Source organism: Eublepharis macularius, chromosome 10, assembly GCF_028583425.1.
Source record: "Eublepharis macularius isolate TG4126 chromosome 10, MPM_Emac_v1.0, whole genome shotgun sequence".
NCBI lineage: Eukaryota > Metazoa > Chordata > Lepidosauria > Squamata > Eublepharidae > Eublepharis > Eublepharis macularius.
In genome coordinates this window covers 58144991-58164521 of record NC_072799.1, presented here as the reverse complement: position 1 = coordinate 58164521, position 19531 = coordinate 58144991, and the positions used below count along the sequence as shown (strand labels likewise).

The 19531-nt window shown below is 42.7% G+C and overlaps 1 protein-coding gene across 1 annotated transcript in view; it reads right to left on the bottom strand.

The window, feature by feature from the left end:
- The window catches only part of TRIM2 (tripartite motif containing 2), a 66689-nt gene extending 47796 nt beyond the window's left edge, over positions 1-18893 (bottom strand). Inside the window, exon 1 of the mRNA XM_054990259.1 lies at positions 18803-18893. The gene's annotated coding sequence lies outside the window, so the exon portion shown is untranslated. The remainder of the gene's footprint in view (positions 1-18802) is intronic.
- Positions 18894-19531: the final 638 nt, after the last annotated feature.

The window sequence follows — 19531 nt, the reverse complement described above, 5'->3', positions numbered from 1 at the left end:
GGTCACTGACAAGTGGGAGATTCCACCCCCCCCCCCCGCCAAAGGATTACAACCAATCAATCTTTATTTAGCACATCTTTCTCACTCAGCCCGTGCTGAAAGACTGCAGCAAAGCATGCAAGGGATTGTGGGATAGGGATGCAGCACAGAGCTGCAATGAGATTCGCTGGGTGGATTCCCCCCCCCTCTGTTCCTAGTCAGCAGCAATCAGCTGTTTCAAGGCTCAGGACTAGCCCATTGAATTTGCTCTCTGGAATGTTGTTGCGGGATTAGTAGGCAGGCGCAGGGACCAATCTAGAGATGGCACCTTTGCAACAGCGAAAGGCACATGTGAGTGCATGCTCGCAATGTGTCTCCTTAATTTTTAATACAACCTGCCCTCAAATCAGTGAGAATAAGAGTGGAGGAAAGTCGCCCCTCATTTTATAAACATCACCACCCTCCTCCCCCATGTTTGGCGCAGCAGTCAATAGACAGCCACTAAAAGTGCAATTGCTGAAGGAGATGCCCTAAGATGTATTTTGTGTGACACAAGAATATTAGAAGGGGCTGCCAGTCATGCACATCACTGCCAAAAAAAACCCCAGGACCCATCTTTTCACCAGTATCCACAAAGCAGGTCAACCTCCATAATCCACACCAGCATGCACTACAAAGTGTAGTGTCTAAAGAACAAACCGGTCCAGATAATTCAAGCTCTGATGTATGGAAAATGATTCCTGCAGACTAGGGCTTTTTTTCAGTGGGAACGCTGTGGAATGGAGTTCCGGCACCTCTTGAAAATGGTCACATGGCTGGTGGTCCCATCCCTTGATCTCCAGACAGAGGGGAGTTTAGATTGCCCTCCGTGCCGCCAGGCGGCACAGAGGGCAATCTAAACTCCCCTCTGTCTGGAGATCAGGGGGCGGGGCCACCAGCCATGTGACCATTTTCACCGAGGGCGATTTAAACTTTAAAAAACTCCCCCCTTGTTCCAGCTGACCCAAAGTGACATCATTGTGCGGTCCTGAGTTCCACCACTGAGTTCCACCACCTCTTTTCCCAGAAAAAAAGCCCTGCTACAGACATAAGCATACGTGGGTTCTCACTTATCTTCAAGATATAAGCCAACTATGTCCCACTTTCAATTAAAAGGCTCAGACTCTTGAACAGGCAAAGCGATAAGAAAGATAGCACAAAGCACTTTCCCCTCACACCTGCTCCTACACAAATGGAATTAGAAAAATACACAGACACACAGTTCAATTAAATGAAGAGTTTATGTGATGCTTCTATGCAATACACAAGAGCGCAGCATATTAAGGAACTGAGAGAAGTAATTTTTGAAGGAGACTTTATTTTTAAAAAAATAACTCACAAGTAGCGTTGCTAGCTCTGAGTTGGGAAATTCCTGGGGATTTTATGGGTGGAGCCTGGGGAAGGTGGGGTTTGGGGAGGGGTGGGGCCTCAGCAGGGTGCAATGCCATAGAGGCCACCCTCCAAAGCAGCCATTTTCTCCAGGAGAACTGATCTCTGTAGTCTGTAGATGAACTGTCATTCCGGGAGCTCTCCAGCCATCACCAGGAGGCTGGCAACCCTAGTCACCAGCCAATTATTCTAAAACAGATTTTCGAATGAGCCGTGCTCAACCCAACCCTTTCCATTCGGGCAGGGGAAAGAAGCCCTGGATAATGCCCCTCTCCATCCTGACCCAGCCTTATGCCCTTACCTCCCCCCCCGCCCCAAAGGGTGGGAGAGGGAGAGGCAGTCTGCCTGTTCAAATGGCCAGACTCTGCCTTGCTTGAGTGCCGCCTCCCTTGCCTTGTGCAGCGCCCAAGCCACGCAAAGCACCTCTGCCACCGGGCCGGTCCAGCTCGGGGAGTGGTGGTGGAGGTCATCAGTCCACCAGGAGAGGTCTCCATTCACATAACAGCCAATCCAGGGGTCATTTTGTAGAAAAAGAGCTGGAGGAACTCATTCGCATAACTCATTAGCATATGCCACGCCTCTTGCCATCGCCAGAAGTGTGTCATTAGTATAACTGATTTGCATATGTCACACACCCTGACATCACCTGGGAGGCGAAGATGAAATTAACAAACCCTCTGAGGAATGATCACCGCCTTTGTCTTTTAAAACCATGCTTCTCAGCTAACGTTGCCTCTCCTTACACGTGGTGAACACATGCCGTCTTGTGTAGATACACTCTCAGTTTCACGTGAGCATAGGTTACTATACAAATAATCCCCAATCCAGGCCGAAACAAGCCCAAAATGGCCGAGAGTCAGGTGGGTGGGACCACCTGACATGTGACCTCTTTGAGGAACTGTGTTCCTGTGCATTCCCCCTCGAAATGAGCCCTGGGCCAATCTACTCCTGTCCTAACCCTTCTAAAAACAAATGTGTGAAATATGTGAGGATATAATAAAGGAAGTCGCTCTGCTAAATATGTGCAGGGTGAAGTTCCTCCCCACTATGTTAAAAACAGTTTTGAGGACTTTCTTTTCAAAGGCATTACTAATCTAGAGGGAAACACCCCCTGTGAATCAGTGCTGTAGCCAGTAAGATTCCTGCCAACTCAAAATTTTAAAAAAATTACAACTGACTTATTTGCCTTTCCTCAATAGCCAATTCGTTACTAAATAACAAAACAATTATAATGGAAAAATAAACAGATCTATGTACTATCATATTTCAGCTTCAAGGCGTCCTTTGTTCTTGTCACTGCTTAAAAGAAGTAAACTAAAACAAATATGGATAGGTAACGCCCCCCCTCCACCCTGCAAATGTACAATTCAGTGAGCTAAGTGCAGCCTATTTATTAGTCAGTTCTCTAACTAGGAATCCACTCTCTGTGAGACATCTGACACATGAAGAACACATGTCGGGAGATACAATGGTAGTTGGGAAGGGTAGTTTAAAAAGACAGAGCCGGCAGCAGGGCTTTGTTATACACTGGAGCTGTGTGAAGGGGCTGTGAAATGCCAGAAGGGAAACTTCAGCCCTTTATAACCTCTCCAGGTCCAAGCACAGCTCTGGAAGGCAGCTCCAGCCCATTTCCATTCCTTGCTGCCCTCTGGTTGTGTGATCCCACCCTGTTTTGGACTGGAGAGGTGAAATTAACAGAGTTTTCTGGGAGGCGAAGATGAAATTAACAAACCCTCTGAGGAATTATCACCGCCTTTGTCTTTTAAAACCATGCTTCTCAGCTAACGTTGCCTCTCCTTACACGTGGTGAACACATGCCGTCTTGTGTAGATACACTCTCAGTTTCACGTGAGCATAGGTTACTATACAAATAATAATTTTAAAAAACTAGAACAATATGCCCGCAACCTTTAGGGTCTCTGTTGATAAAGTAGCAGGACCACAATGCATCTACATCCAGGATAATGTTGGCTTTGGAGGGGGAGTTGCCTGTGTGGCATTTTAACTATATTTTCCTTTAATGAAATCTGATGTATGTTTTGTGAGGTCTGTCTTCTGCCAAAAGAAAGGGTTTGTTTGTTTTACCAGTAAAGACTGAGTATATGAGAGGTCTTCCAGGATGTATATAGCCTATTAGCCACAGTCCACACTGAAAATGTACAGACTGTTTATCCTGGAAGTGGCAGGAAAGGAGTGGATTGGGAAGAATGATGAGTAAACAAAGTAACTTAAAGCTAAGTGTATACTTTCATGCTTGAACAGCTCTTACATATAAAGTACTCGTTTACTACTTATTGACCAGGTCTGATAATTATGCACATTTCTAAATAATCGGACTGAACATAGGGATACCAGGAGAACTATACATATGATCCAGTCACTTTTAAAGATGAAATCCTAAACAAACTTACTACAGGGCAGCCATTGAACTCATCAGGCCTCGCTTTTGATTAAACATGAGGATTATGGTGAACGTATCACTGATGTCAGAAGGAGCATTAAGAATGTCCTCATATTTCTTTCCTTTTTTTCTTTTTACTAAAATCAATGTGACTTAATTAAGATTAACTTTGGGTAGACCCAGTACTTAACAATCACAGTCACTATATTAATGAATAAAGTATTTTTTAAGAATGGGAACAATTTCACACTTACCTATTACACACAGTGACCACACATGCTTTTTAAGTCTTGCAAAACAGAAACATAACACAAAAAGATCTGCCGTTCTATAGGAGAATTCCCTTGGCCTTCAAATAGTGTTCACATCCAAAATCATTGGGGAAAGACTCCAGAAATATATGGCTGGTGTGGGCTAATTCTATTAAGGGTTTTGCTCTTACTTCCACAGATGAGCTAGGTATAAGGTAAGAAAGTTGCAGCATCCAGCTGCCAGCGTCTTTATGAAAGGAAGCCATTGTGAATTCGCCTAACCTCCTCTCCCTCTGGCAAGATTACATGTTATTAGTTCTGTGCCTAGAAAGCAGTGGAAAACTCTGCCTGGTAGAAAACACTCCATGAACACTGGAAGATGCCTCATACTGAGTCAGAGCATTACTCTATTAAGTTCGGTATGGTCTACCCTGCAACTTACCTACTCCCTGATTCTTTTCACTGCAAATGCCAGGTATTGAATCTGGGACCTTTGGCATGCAAAGCAAACATCACCCGTACCAAAGGAATCCAAAGCAGTTCCCGAGTTGTAGTTGCATGGAGTCATGCAGTTTTGACAGTTTATTATTTTTTAAAGCTATTTGAGCTCTCCAACTAATGTGGTCACGGAAATCAAGATTCTGTATCATGAATCACGTGATCGGTAGCATGCTAGTTAAATTGATTTTAAGCCCTGATGCAACGTTTTCAAACTATGGGTTGAGTCCAGCTAGCTTTTTTAACTCAATCTCAGTTAATTTTTCTCCTTATTATAGCCCCATCCCACATGGCTTTTGCCCATGCAGGTCCCATGATCCCAGTACAGCCTTTTGGGACATCAAAGGGCTAGCTGTGGCAAACCTGCTTCGGTCCACCAAATCACCTGCTACCAAGCAGAAACTCTGAGTTGAAGAGCACCATATTCTTAATTTGGACCTGTGTTTAGACTTAGTAATTCTTGTCCTGTGGTACATTAGTGCTCTGGAATCTCTGAAGAACAGTCATGATGATAACCCAGTCCAGTCATGTAGGTTCTACTCTGAACAGGGTTATTTTAATATAATAATTAACACAACATAACATAACATAACATAATATAGCATCCCAACCCTCAGCATGACAGCTGACAATGTTTACTGACAAACTTCCTGATCTGTTTTAGTGCCAGTTTCATGTCATGCTCCGTCATTGTGGCACGTAACACGGCATTCGCTAAATTTGTAAGCAGTACTCAGAAGATTCCTTGTTGTGATCCATGATGTTGCACATGCAGCACCACCACTATTTTTTTTGTTTATATTTTGAAAGAAAAAGAAAGGGAGAGTGGGAGCGGGAGGGAAAATGTAGTAACTAATTAAAAGTGGTTTCCACTTTGCAAGATGGAATTAATGATCGATTTGGTGGACTGAAGCAGGTTTGCCACAGGTCCCTTTGATGTCTCAAAAGGCTGTACTGGGATCATGGGACCTGCATGGGCAAAAGCCATGTGGGATGGGGCTATAATAAGGAGAAAAATTAACTGAGACTGAGTGGAAAAGCTAGCTGGACTCAACCCATAGTTTGAAAACGTTGTATACTGGGCATTCAGGTGATCTTAACTCAACTGTTCTCCAATTTGTTTTTCTGGAGTGGCCAACACAAAAACCTTTTATATCCTCTTCTGTCTCTAGTTACCAAAGTATCAAAATATCAGGAGTCCTTGTTTGTAAACTCAGCCAGTGATATAGATGGCTAGAACAGGAAGTTCCAGTGTACATGAGACATATTTCACATGTCTGAGATTAGCCCATGTCTTAATTTAGCTATACTTGAATGTATCTATGCTAAAGCATCTTTCCAAAAAGATTATACTATACTTAGTTTCTATATTTATCATGACAGTCACCTCTTCACTTGTGAATGTTCCTGTAAAGATACACATCTGGGAGTTTCATGAATGAAAAATCCAGCATTTTTCTTGAAAAATCATGTGTGGGGTGCAAGAAGCGCTGATGCTGATCAAAGTAATAGGAGGCTTAAACCCCTGCTTGCACCGTGGTTGTGATTAGAATTGTTCACCCCTGCACGCCTATTTTTCAAGGGGGAAAAAATTAGTTACTCCATTCATAGATCTCCCAGCAACACACAAAGCTCTGAACTCTCAGGCCTCTATTGCTGCACAGTTCTCAATATATTAGCTCTTATTTTTTGTCATCTCACTTTTTAGAGTTTCATTAGCAAAAGAAAAGTAATATGCATTCACCTAAAATGGAAATACTTACAGGGAACTCAGTGCAAAACACTATGCATACTTACTTAGAACCACTGAGATTAATGTGATTTAGACCTAGTGCCTAATAGCACTGCAGCTCCCATCCTGTCGCTGAGAACCTTCGTTAATTACCCTCCTATGCCACAGGTACTGGATGCAACTATAGCAGCAGGAGCATGGGGCTAAGTATATCATGATGGCTGCCTGTACGAAAGATGGCAGGGACTCCAACTGGACCTTCTACCAGCCAGCCTCCTGGCCATTGACATCTCACGGGCCTTCTCAGGGAACCACTTCCCGCTTTGACCTAACCTCTTGTCTCTGGACACTTGCACTATCAGAAGCCAAACACTATCATATTATTGCCACTGTCATATATACTAGGCTAGTAAGTGCACATAGAATTATGGATTTAAGAGGGCCCTCCCATAGCTTTCCCCTAACATAATTCAGGAATAGCGTTCCCAGAATCCCAGGTGCTCACTGGTGGCAGGCAAACTCCCAGGGATTTGCCCCCTCATCTGCCAATCACCCAGTGATTGGTGGGAGGGGGTAAGCTCCCAGAACTGGCTTGCCACTGGCAGGTACCTCAGGAGTGTGCGCTATGCGCACATTCCCAACCAGCACAGTGACATCACTTCTGGGTGTCATAATTGTGCCACCTGCGGGAGCATTCCTGCACATCATTTGGAACCGATTTGGGCCCCAAATGGGCTGAATTGGCCCTGTGTGGAGTGCTCACGCAGCTGGCATGGTGACATCACTTCTGGAAGTGACATCATCATGCCAGCTTCAGGGTGTGCACACACAAAGAAGTCCTCATGCCCGGCACAAGTTAAGTGCCAGGGACTTCACCCTCCCAACGGGAGGTGAGGGCTACCCAGAAACCCTACTGAGGAACTTCAATAGGATATTTAGTGTGTCAACATATTCTAAGCAGAGCAGGCAGTCTGTGACAAGCTTATAACGTCCAACCTTGGCTCCCAGAGACAGGGATTAATTATGTGGTAAAAGAAATTGATCCTATGACCAGTAGTTATATAGTAGCAAGACTTACAGCAGTTTCACATGCTCTGGTTATCAATAATTAACGTTTGAATCGGCTTCAAGTAACAAGTGGCACATAAATATACATTCTCTCTGTACATGTTAAATTGTTAAAAGGCACCACACAAATCTCTCTCAAAATTACATTCCTAAAGATTTCATCCAGAACAGAAGAACAAAAGCAGTTAATTCATGGCACTGTGAATGCCAACAATTAGGGACTGTCAACATAGTTGTCCAAAAGAAATGATGACAATCTCCCATGGAAAGATTATCAGCATTCAGTGATGATGATGACGAGTACCAGAAATTCTCATGTTGTTTATAATAACATTACTACTACTAGAAAAAGACTATATCCTATGTTCATAAACTACAGTAACGCTATGCAATGTGAATAGATCAAGATGGGTAGCCGTGTTAATCTGTCTGTATTGGTAGAAAAGAGCAAGAGTCCAGTAGCACCTATAAGACTAACAAAATTTCAAAAGCTCATACCCTACTACAAATTTTGTTAGTCTTATAGGTGCTACTGGATTCTTGCTTTTTTCTACTCTGCAATGTGATTACATTAGAGTTCAAAACTTTTTTATCCAAACTGACAATCCACAAGCCCTTTCTTTTTTCTTCATACCCTTTATATATGCTTATAACAATTCTAAAATCTATCATGAGTAATATTTAAGAAGACAACAATTGACACGACAATCCAAAAGCCAGTGAATAAATAGGAAAAGACAAAGCTGCCCAAGTACTATTAATAAATTCAACTGCTTCTCTAAGAATTTTCAACAATCATAGAACAACTTCTGGACTCATACAGCGGGGGGAGGGGAAGCTAATTTAACATCAAGGTGCTGGTTTACCTTCTCTGATGGATGTCTTCTGACTATCAAAAAATAAAATAAAATAAACCCCTTTGGTTGTTTTTTAAAAAACAGAAAATGGTCAACCACGAATGATTGTTAAAAAAAAAAAAAGGAGCAAGCTTTGGCAAGAAAAAAATATTGTCTTTCTGTTACTTTTTTGTAATGTAATGTGTACAATATCTGGCACTAGCTCAGGATTATTTTTTAACAGCCGGAACTATTGGTTTTTCTTTGCCCTTGTATTTCCTGCTTATGCAGCGTCCCACAATCTCTTTGGGCACTGACAGCCAACTTTTCCAGCCAATTTCTGACACAGAGAAAGCTGAGCAAAATGCATTTTCTCTCTGCAGTCTTCTAGCAGGCATTCTGAACTCTGAAGAAAGAGTAAGTGCTTTAAATGTTCGTAGCTGTAGCAGCTGAAATTCTAAAATAAAACCTCTTGTTAAAACCATCTGGTAGGAAAGCTTTCAAAGTGTCAGCTAGTTCTTCTGACCTCACGCAGGGCCAACCTCAGCCTCCTCCCAAAACAGACTTGGCAAAGGGCTGCTTTCCACTTCTCTCTCTTTCACACTCTAATACCAACACAGCAGAATGCCTGTAAAAAATCTCAGCAAAAGTGTTTTTTCCCCATTTTCACAGAACACTTCTTAGTGAAAATTAATGCAAGGAGTTATAGTAAATGTTCAGTATTCAGAAAGAGGGTGGTAAAAGAACATTAACTGTTAGTTTTGAAGTGCAAGCAACAGAAGAATTTTCTTACAAATAACTTTTCTCCACAGCATGGCTGATGTACAATATCTTAAGACATTATCCCCTCAGATATTTCTGAATTAAATCACCATCACCATTTGACACATACCAATGATGCAATAAAATAGCCAGAGGGAAAGAGGAATACCAGTATAGCTTTAGGCTGATTCTTCTTAATCCTCAGTTTTCTGTCAGACCTCTACATGTCAGTCAATTTACTGTGATTTACCTTCCGGATGATTCACACATCTGTTTTTCATGAAGAACTAAAGATAGAGGAGTTAATGGAGCCGATAGCTGCACTTTGTCCAGTTGACATAGGATCCCACAAACTAAATTTCTGGAACCACAGAAAGGCTGGCAATATCCAATAACTGGCTAAATTTCTTACTGTTGTTTTTAAAAGCCTGCCTGATTCTTACAAATGCCACCAGTGCAAAATAAGTATTCCTGCAGACACTCTTAAAACAGATCTATGGCTTGTTTTATGAGCCTTTGGTCAACTTCCAGTGTTGCATCAGCATTTACGTCCCTACATTTAGCAAGTCACATCAGGAATAGAAGAGCACTCATTAGTGCTCTTTACCACACCTTTCCACCATATTTGGGATGCAGGGAATTAGAAGCCATCCAATCAGATCATCACCTAGCAGGACTGCCTACAGCATATTCACTTTCTTTCTTTTTTACATTGGTCAAAGTGCCAGGACGACTGTAGTTTAGTGGAAAAGACAAACTCTGCACACCCTCCGATTTGGCCTTAGCTGCTCGGATTCACATTCTGATGTAATCACAGGGAAGAATGAAACGTACAAACACCACATTCCCTGAGCAGATCACCCAGCAGACCCAGGTTGTGCATGAGGACTGCCAGAGGGAATACTATCACAATATTATTTCTTCCAGCTGGCCTGGTGCACACAGACCATGTGGAAATTTTGACACAGTTCAGAAGGTCCCAGTTGCTAAAGTATTTGCGCACAGGAGCTTGGAAGTGGCCAAACAAGGAACACGATCAGCAAGCCAACCTTCTGTGCTGATCCCCATGAGAGTATAAATGGCAGAAAAGAAACTGGCAAGGTAAGTGCAGGTCACCATTCCCTGCTTCTAGTTGTGCACCAAAGAAAAATATGGGAAATCTATCCAGGGGCAGGTTAGGGTGGTCATTTTTCAATAAAACTTCACCAAATTCGTAGGGAGCTTACTCCTGATTGTTCTCTAAAGGCCTCCCACGTTTCAGGAAGATTGGGCCCCGGGGTCCAATTCTATGGGCCCCTGACCAAGGTGCTTTCAGCCATTCCATTGTTTCCTATAGGAAAAAGTCAAAGCTGACTGCCACTGCAGAAACACATTTGCTTTGGGACCAACATACCTGAAGAACTGCCTACTCCCTTATGAATTAACAACTGCTATCATTTTCTGAGGCCAACTTTGGATGCCCCTGCTTTCTGAGATTAGGTGGGTGGTGACCTGGGAGAGTGTTTTTTTAGTTGAGGCACCAAAGTTCTGGCTCTCCAGGGAGATCCATCTGTCCCCTTCTGTTGCCATCTTCCACCAGTGGATGAAGACTTTTATGTTTCATTTGGTGCTCTCTCCTTTGTGCCTAATGTTTTAATTGTTTTAAATATTTTAATTGTTGTTTTTATGACTTTGCGTTTTTATTTTCAGCAAACATGCACAGCATACAAATTGATGCTAACCATTAAAAATCACAAGATCATATATTCTGCAAAATTATAATTCTACAAATTTACATGCTATAAATTCTACAAATTGCATTCACACTGAGATATGCAGAGATTCTGTAGTGATTCAATTTGTTCCAAGTTCTTTCCTCTCTGTAGAAATAACTTAATCAGAATTAAAGCCTCTTTAATTTTATCAAGCTAGTCTTTAATGTCTTGACATGAATCTTTCTTCCAATGTCTAGCAAAACCAATCTAGTGATAATTACAAAATGTAAGATAATATCATAATATTGGAAATAATACAGGAATATTTCAAGTGATAGCAGTATAGCAATTCCTAACCTCTTACTCAAACAACTAGCTATTTTGCCCCATATGCTACATCTCCTGGGCAAAGCCACCACATATGGAAAAAATCTGCTTCAGGTTTTTTGCAATACCAACATCTATCAAGACAAGACTTACAAATCTTTACAAGCTTATAAGGGGTCAGATGCCACAAATGTATCATTTGAAAAATATTTCCCCTAAATTAAAGATATAATGAGAATTTTATCCAATTAAATAGTACAAATTTCCAAACTTGTTCAGAAATTGCATGGTTCAACACAGCCTCAATGCAGTCTTTGTTTTTTTTTAGTTTTAATTGTTTTAAAATGTAATTTTATTATGAATATTTTATTTTGTTTGCTGCCTTGGTGGCCCTTATGAGGAAAGAAAGGCAGGACATAATTTTTTATATTATTTTATTTGAAAATAAAAAACCCTCTGATTTCTCTTAAGATTGTTGAAAGCTTTTGCTTTTTACTAAAGGGGGGATATAAATTGTGTTAAATAAATAACTATGGTTCCTGCTTTTAGGTTGATGTAGCACAGATAGATGTGCTCAAAAGAACATTCATTTATTAATAAGAGCCTATTCACAACTTGCAGTGAATACATGTTAGCCAGCCACCTCACCAGCGTGGGGATTAGGAGGACAGCCTTACAGTGGCTGGTCTACTTTCTCCAGGGTCGGGGACAGAGGGTGGTGCTCGGGGGAGATCTATCGCCCCGTCACCCTTTGGTGTGCAGGGTTCCGCAAGGGGCGATACTCTCCCCGATGTTATTTAACATCTACATGCACCCCCTCACCCAGTTGGTGCAGAGGTTTGGGCTGGGTTGTCATCAATACGCAGATGACACCCAGCTTTTTCTGTTGATGGACGGCCGGCCAGACATGGCCCCGGACAATCTGGCCAGAGCTCTGGAGGCTGTGATGGCACGGTTGAAACAGAGAAGGCTAAAACTGAACCCAGTGAAGACGGAGGTCCTGCAGCTGGGACGGGGGCTGCCAGATATTGGGATCCAGCTCCCTGCCCTGGATGGGACACCACTGGCAACTTTGCCAGTGGTGAAGAGGCTGGGCGTGCTCCTGGATGTCTCCCTGAGAGAACTAAACCAGTGTATAAAATGGTTCAATATCCCAGTTTTGGGGAAACAGAAGACTAACTTTGGTTGACTCATGCCAGAAACAGAATTAATTTTAAACTAGGAGTCCTTCAGAAAGCTCCACATGAGGGGAGAGAAGCGTGGATCACATGGAAGCCTGGCAACAACCCATGTTTCTTCATAGTCAGGCTTAATGTTGGTTGCCATGATATCTGAATGAAGCTTGAATAAATCAGTGACTGTCAACCAAATGTGTGAATTGCTTTAATATTGTGTCTGAGGTAATGTGAGGTGATTTTTTTTTGTGGCCTTTCATTCATTAATCTCACTTGAACATGCAAGCCAGCCTACCTCACAGGGTTATCGTAATGGTAAAATAGAGATGGAGAGACTGGTGTGTGCTGCCCTGAGCTCCTTGGGGGAAATGGTGAGATTTAAAAAAACTAAATAAATTAAATAAGCCATTGATGAAAATGAACAATAAACACGCATCCATGAACTCCCTCTATAAGTTATTTTACAGAGCTGGGATGAGTGCATCTATAACAGCTACACTATTTATCAAGTTCTGACACATATTCTGAACGCGTCAGCACCTGGACACTTATTTGCAGCTGTTGGGTTCCTCCGCAAAGAGATTCTTCAACATATCTTGAATATCATCAACAAAGAGCACAGAAAGGGTCAAGATAATACAGAAGGCAAAGGAATTCCTTCCTAGCTGCTGTCTCGTTCCTGACAAGGAAAGAGAACCTGGAAACTGGGACAGAAGTTTTCTTATATCTTGAGAAGAGTCAGTTTTTCTGTCTTCCTAAATTCTGTTCTGGTTACCTGGGAGCTGTCAAGCAGCAGAGGCCACTGAAAAATCCAGAAGTCTCTTGTTGTCTGATTTTAAATGTAAACAGCCCCCAAGTGTTTTTATTGTTTTGTGGTAAGAGCCACCAACAGCTGCTCTTAATGCACAATAGAGCCCAAGGACAACAGCAACATTTTCAAGGAAGGGACATGCAGTGGAGAGGTGGGGGGTTACCCTACTGACCCCTCTATTCTTAAGATATAAATGGCAGTAGCTTTAGTGAGTGGGTGGGAATAATTTTCCTTCCAAAACATCATCTTGTAGGCCTTAATTGAAACCTCTGGTGCTGCTGTAGAAATGAAACGGCCAGGCTGATTGCTTGGGAGGTTGGTTTTCCTCCTTCCTGCCACCATCTTGGCCAGGCAAAGGCACTCCAGTAGGGGCCTTCAGTCCTCCTTAGCACTATCAACTTCTTTGGTCATGTTGCTGCACAACTAGGACAGACTGGCCTTTTCTGTAATCGAGTTCCAAAATGCATTTCCCCCATTACAATGAAAGGACATCCTGCACTGATTGCCGCCTGTGAGATGCACGGCTTCATGGGCTACTACTGGTTAATAGAGACCAGCCTCTGCAAAAAACAGAAGTGACTGCTTTTGCCAAAAGGACCACAATCAATTTAAAACAAGAGTGAAAGCTAAAGGCAAGTATTAAGGCTAAGTCCTCACAGCTGCTGCCTTTATTCAAGGCAGACACAGCCAGGAGCGCAGAAAGTATCTTTAAAAGAGAAAAACCTTTTCCTCTAGGACACCCCAAATAGGAAGCTAGCCATGAGTAGGGTTCCCAACCTTACCTTAAATTGTATCTTTTAATATCAGTTTGATTTGTAAGCAACTACCAGATGAGGTTATTCAACTTCCTGCCATGAAAAGCTTCTCAATCAGCCATTTCCGTTAATTAAACCTTGATTAAAGGGACAGGGCTTCCCCGCCCCTTGTCCAGTTGACAGTAGTGTTTCCAGCTGGGAGCAGTGGTGGGGGAAAGGTCTAGGGAACCGGCCTGGCTGGGAGGCTAAAAAAACTCCCGGGCCATCATGCAGCAGGGATGCTCCTGCCAGGCATGATGACGTCACTTCTGGAAGTGACATCATTGGGTCTGTCCGGGAGGGGATTGACCAGGTAAGTGCCAGGTTCCCCCCTCCTGCTGGGAGGGTAAGGGGACCTGGCAACCTTAGCGAGGCATTAGACTGGAGAAACAGAACTGCATTCTGTTGAAACCCCCACCCCCCAGCTCCGAGGCCTGTACTTCCATGTTGCCAACGAGTGAATTGCAGAATTCCATAAGGCTAAACTACATGGGATAATGGATTTCCATGACTGGGAGTCCCAACATGTTACTTGGCCTGAGGCAGCCAGGGGGAGGGGCAGGATTAGTCTGAAGAACTAGAAAAGGGCAGTGTAATCCCCCCCTGCACCATTTTCCCTATTAGTGCCCATGGGGGAAAGGGAGGAACCTTGTTGTATCTGTCTTCCCCCCACCATCAGGACTTAGAGCAGCCTGAAGAGGCCATTTCTAATCAAAGAAATGGAGGGAGAAATTTACATCCCTCCTGATCCAGATTAGACTACCAGGATAAATTTTAGCCAAATTATGTGTTCTAATCCAGGAACTCCAGTATTATATGTAGCTTGGCCCAGGGTGGGTCTGTCTGCTAAACACTTAGTACAGCAAGGGACTTTGGAGATTTTTGTAGCATATCATGCCAGAGAGGGAGATGCTGCTTTAGCTATTTTCCCGAGTGATGCATATCTCTCTTTTTTTTTTTTCAATTTTCCATATATGAAATTAGAATGTATGGGGTGGATCCTATGGGACATTTCCACTAAGGCTACCACACCTGCCTGGAGAGAAAAATGTCCTGTCTCTTTAATGGAACTTAATGGCATGGTCATTTATCAGGTGATATTGATTACTACCATGAAAAGCTTCCCCAGATTAAGCCTCAGTTAAAGGGACAGGACTCTTCTTTTACTGGGCCAATTGGTAACCATAACTGCAGAATGTGACTCTTTCACCTCCTCCTCTTGCAGCAGCCCCAAACGCCTAGTGAAATGCTACCTTTGGGGGAGGGGCAGAAGCAGAGAGGTGAGAAAGTCACGCTTCAGTCATGGAAACCTTTTCATCCCCGGAAGCACTCCGTGGGATCCAGTCCCAAGCTTATATTGCTGCAAATGCAGATCACATTTCAAGTGAAAATAACTACTTTACCAACATATATTAATAGCATCACACTCCAGACATTTAAAAATATAATTCTATCCTGCTTTTTAAATAAAGCTAACCAGCTGCTGCCGGCACTGGATTGTGAAACAGCCCTTATCAGATTCTTTTTTCTAGTTCAGTCTCTATTCTTGTCAATATAAATATTTAAATACTACTTCTAGTGGTAGCAGTAACAGAAGTTTGAAACGGCCAAGCGAATGGTCCCATTCCTCTGCAGCAGCTCAACAGGTCTTGTTTTGTAAATCCCTCAGATGAGAGACCACCTGGGGACAACTATATACAAATTCCACTGAAACAGTCAGAGAATGAACAAGGAATGAATGAATAAAATGTCTGTTCCTTACGCATACATTGAAATTGGTTGCCGTTGGTAGATGAACAATGGCTAGGGATTTTATTCGGATATAAGTAACAACCACAGTAACAAAAACAAATGTTTTCACTCAGAAGATCATTTTGATCTTTCTTTCATAAGATCTATATCCTTCCAGCTCCTTACATGATAATATTATAGCGTAAGTAACATTCTTAAAAGGGGCCATTTTCACACGCACTCATAAGCATCCGGAAGATGCCGTGGAACTTACAGCACAATCCCCTTTAATGGCGTGATGACGTCAGAAATTGTGCCATTAAATGGGATCGTGCCGGGAAATTGCACTAGGAAGATGCTTTGTGCCATGAGTTTTGCGCAATCTTCTGGAGGCTTTGGCCATGTGAAAACGGCCAGGGTTTCAGAAGGGGGGGGGGGGGACATTTAAAATTCCTTCTCTTGGGTTACTACCTTTTTTTACTGGGGAACTCCTGTTTCTTCAACAACTAGGTTTCAGGTAATCCAACAGATGACATCCTGCTAGAGAAGGACACAATTATTGAATGCCAAGCTGCAAAGCTGCTGCTAAAAGCAGAGAAGCCCTGACAGAACAAAAGATGGCAACCCTTCATAGGAATCTGCTCTTCCAGACTTGCCCTGGTGTCTTGTGGATTGTAGAGTACACTGTTTGGAAGGATTTTGCAGTAAAATTAGAAACAAGGCAAGGCAATGAAGTTGTCAAAGTTATTTGCTGTGTATAACCTGATGAAAGCAATTGAATGACTGAATCATATCTTTGGCTGCTTCCACGTGAGGACTTTTATCTGCATGGAAAGCAGAAATCCCCAGGATTAAAAGAACAATATGGGCATGACATCAAGTTCATTCCAAACATAATTCTTGGCATTCCCAGGGCTTCCCCTTTTAATCTGAAGAAAAATCAAAACTGTTGGATTAGCTGCCACAATACCATTCAAAGCAAAACTCGTTGCCATTATGAGGAGGGGGCAGGGATAAATTCTGCTTTGAAAATGGCACAGGGCAGATTGCTGCTGCAATCTGCAATCCCCCCCTTTAGCCCTTTGAAAGATTTCCCCCCTTTCCTCTGTAGCCTAACAGTGTAGCTCAGCAGGGAAAGAAAAGTGAGTTGGGGGGGGGGGAGAGAGTCAGCTTTGTATAGTGATTGATATTGGACTAGGATCTGGGAGACCCAGGTTTAAGTCCCCACTTTGACACAGAGGCTTGCTAGATGATCTTGGGCCAGTCACTTGCTCTCAGCCTAACATACCTTGCAGGGCTGTTGTTCTGAGGATAAAATGGAGCAAGGCAGAAGGATGAAAGATGTTTTAGTCTATAACGAGGAGAAAATAGGGATATAAATATCCAGATGAATAAATAAATATTTCAGGGTGGTGGGCAGTCCCCCCCCCCCGATCACCGTTGTGCCTGTGCTTTTGTATAGGCTCAACAGCAGAGGAATGGCATTTGGGGACCATGGCAGCAGCAAGGGGAGCATTATTGGGGGAGGGGGGGAGATGTGGACGCTGCTCCTCTCTGCTTCGGCACTGCTTGTTGCAGCAGGCATTTTTCACCTTCCTCTGTTTGGAAGAGGGCAGTTTTGAGACTAGGATTTAGGGGCAGAGAAACCCCAATTAATGCTGGTAGCGGGAAGCTATTTAGATCAACTTGGCAATGTGTTTTAGTGTTTCAGACCAGTACTGGGGAGGTTAGAATCCATGGTTGCTGTAAATTTATTGGCTGATCATGGTACATCTGAGGAAATGACTTCTGATTCATGAAAACTCCTGCTGGAATAAATATTGCTAGTCTTTAAGATGCCACTGGACTTCTGTTTTAATTTGGTCCAACAGACTAACAAAGCTACCCCTTTGGAATGACCATGGGACAGTCACTTTCTCTTAACCTAATCCAGTGTTTCCCAACCTGTGAGTAGTGAAACCTTTGGAAGTGGGTTGCTGGCCAGCCTTCCCTAATGGCCGCTCCTGCCTTTGCATCATTCTTTATCTCCTCATCCTCCTTGTCAGCTTCTCGGATTCTCACCTTCCACTTCCCTTTGCAACAATAACGAGGGGGGGGGGGTGGAAATCTGTCAGGCAACTAGTAACTTTACGGTAGTAGCTAAAAGGAGGGAAATGCTGGAGTGTTGGTGGGACCTGTTCAAATGCAAAGGCTGTGTACTTCAGAATGTCACTTGCCTGGGGGCAGCTGTACCTTTTGTGGGATGTTTGCTGGTGATAAAAATATCTGGTTGGCTACCATAGAAAATGGAATGCTGGATTAGATGGGCAGTAGGGTCATAGTCTGCCTAGGGAGGCCCAAGAGACCTTGGATCAGCCCTGAATGGGTCACCACACCAAGTAAATTTTGACTTGTAGTTTACCATACACAAAAAGTTGAGAACCATTCACCTCATCTACCTCACAAGGTTTTTGTCAGGATAAAATGGGAGGAGGGAAGACTGAGGCAAAACCACAGAAATTAAATTAAATGGAAAGATGCCAAATCTGTTTTCAAGTCATTAGTATTTATAAAACAATTTTATCTATGTTGGTTAACTTTACATCATGTCTAAAAGCCAGAATTTGCACAGCAAAATTAATGAAGTTTTCAAAAGTACCTTAGGGTTCCAGAGAACTATGACATTTTAAACCTAACCTACTCCCACAATCTAAACTCCATGAAACTACAGGTGTCTTATAATCACAGGCAAACAGGTATTCTCAATCTGCTGACAATGAACACTTTATTATTAGAAATAAATTTGGTACCCCAGAACACCAATTCAACATTTTTCTAAAGCACTGATTTTTACAACATGCCATCTCTTATATGTCTACAGTTTTATAAAGGATACTTTATGTCCTACAACCTCCCTTCTCTTTGTATACCCTTGAACGTATTACAGAGTGTTGATACGTTTTTAATCGCAAACCAATTGATGCCAATTAACTCACAACTCTTCTTCTAAAGTTTAGACCTTTTCATTAGTTTTTGGTCCTGTTCCTCTTATCCTGCTGGTTTCTCTCCGTCTCTGCTTCTATTATCCTCTAGGATGATCTCACTCATTTGAAGTATGAATAGAGAAATCTTCAGGAGCATGTCTCCGCATACAAAGTAGCTGCTTTTTTTCAGAGGGGAGTATTTCCTTCCAAAGGGGAGGGAATGTTTTGCCTCCATCCAAACTTCTCTAACTCATAAACTTCTCACCAGCTCTGCTAAATGAGAATTTTTGAAAAACCCTGAGATAAATTTAAAACAAACAAACCCTAAAGGCACAGTTAGAAGCTTACTTACAGGCCTTCCATCTTGCCCTTCCAGGGACTGAATCCCAGCGTCTCTGAGGAGAAGAAGCTGTTCCCTGCAGCATTCAGACAATTGGCTCCATTATAACCCTCAGGAGGCTGAGTTAAAGGGTGGCCTTGCAAAAACATAAACAGCTTGTCAGCACAACTGAAGAGGCGGGACTGCCCTATCAGAGGACAACGGCAGCCAATGATCAGCCTCTTTAGCGGCTGTTTGGTTAAGATATTGTGTTTCATTCTTAAGAAGAGGAGCGTGGGGGAGTGACAAGAGGCTGTCGTTTCACCGCTGAATAGGACAAGAATGCTTAGAAGAGAGGAACGTACAAATCATCACTGCAGGAAAAGCACACGTTTGCCAGGTGTACTAAATGAAAACCAACAGCAACATTCAACTTGGACTTCTGTACTAAAATAAAAAGCAGGTACTTGTAGCAGAGCTAGGGGCCATGCTATCTTTTCGGAAAGATCAGTTGCTCTCTTAAAATCTGTGAAGAGCCTTTCCATGGTCAAAGATGGATTTTCCTGTGGGATCAAAATATTTTCCTGGAAGGAAGGAAGGAAGGATGCTACTTTATTGCTGCCAGGGCTTGTACACTTTTAAAAGCTATGTGGCAAACAGAAATGCAGGTTGCCCTGGCATACAGATGCCATATTTTTGCCATGCTAGTTTCGAAAGCAACATTGATGTTCACATTGGGGGTGGGAAAACTTGTGTTTTAAC